The following is a 1,283-nucleotide window of genomic DNA, read 5'->3' as shown; positions in this document are numbered from 1 at the left end:
AATGTCAATAGCTTGATAGTGGGCTCTCATGGAGCCTCACAGGTGATCAGGTCAATGTTGTATAGTCCCAACACCAAACTTAGAGTTTGGTTGTGGGGCTTCAACACCAAACTTGGAGTTTGGTTGTGGCCTCCCAACACCAAACTTAGAGTTTGACTGTGGGGGCTTTGTTTGACACTGTACTGAGAGAAGCTTTTCATGCTTCCTCTCCATTGTTACAAAAGGATAGCCGTGTGCCTTAATTCCTCTCAGAAGTGTACATGAACTGGTTATTTGCAACCATGTCAATAAGTTCTTGAGCTTCTGCAGGCTTTTTCTTTAGGTAAATGGATCCACCTACAGAATGGTCCAGTGACATTTTAGAGAATTCAGATAGACCATAATAGAATATATCCAGAATGGTCCACTCTGAAAGCATGCCAGAAGGACACCTTTTGGTCATCTGCTTGTATCTTTCCCAAGCTTCATAGAGGGATTCACCATCTTTTTGTTTGAAGTTTTGAACATTCACTCTAAGCTTGCTCAGCTTTTGAGGAGGAAAGAACTTAGCCAAGAAGGCCACGACCAGCTTATCCCATGAGTCCAGGCTATCCTTAGGTTGTGAATCCAACCATGTTCTAGCTCTGTCTCTTACAGCAAAAGGAAAAAGCATAAGCCTGTAGACTTCAAGATCTATTCCATTCATTTTTACAGTCTCACAGATCTGTAAGAACTCAGTTAAACACTGGTAGGGATCTTCTAATGGAAGCCCATGGAATTTGCAGTTCTGTTGTATTAGAGCAACTAGTTGAGGTTTCAGCTCAAAATTGTTTGCTCCAATGGTAGGGATTGAGATGCTTCTTCCATCAAACTTGGAAGTAGGTGTAGTATAATCACCAAGCATCCTCCTTGCATTATTGTTGTTAGGTTCGGCTGCCATGTCCTTTTTTTGTTCAAAAATTTCAGCAAGGTTGTCTCTGGATTGTTGTAGTTTAGCTTCTCTTAGTTTCCTCTTCAGAGTCCTTTCAAGTTCCGGATCAGCTTCAACAAGAATGCCTTTTTCCTTGTTCCTGCTCATATGAAAGAGAAGAGAACAGTAAAAGAAGAGGAATCTTCTATGTCACAGTAAAGAGGTTCCTTATTGTTAGTGAAAGAAGAAAGGGAATAAGAATGAAAAAGAATGAATAGTCTGAACACAAGGGTGAAGATGGGTTTAGATTCTTGAGGTGAAGAGAGGTGAAGAGAAGTGTTAGTAAATACATAAATAAATAGAATAAGATGAGAAAGAGAAGTTTTCGAAGATA

General features: G+C 40.1%; 1 non-coding gene across 1 annotated transcript; it reads left to right on the top strand.

Annotated features, from left to right (window-relative positions):
• The first annotated feature begins 416 nt into the window (after window positions 1–416).
• Window positions 417–520, top strand: LOC127747845 (small nucleolar RNA R71). Its single transcript, XR_008009792.1, has one exon. It is a non-coding gene; the product is annotated as a small nucleolar RNA R71 (small nucleolar RNA).
• The last annotated feature ends 763 nt before the right edge of the window (window positions 521–1,283 follow it).

This window comes from Arachis duranensis, chromosome 5 (assembly GCF_000817695.3).
Source record: "Arachis duranensis cultivar V14167 chromosome 5, aradu.V14167.gnm2.J7QH, whole genome shotgun sequence".
Lineage (NCBI taxonomy): Eukaryota > Viridiplantae > Streptophyta > Magnoliopsida > Fabales > Fabaceae > Arachis > Arachis duranensis.
The sequence above is the reverse complement of the archived record's forward strand: the minus strand, read 5'-3'. Positions and strand labels throughout refer to the sequence as shown.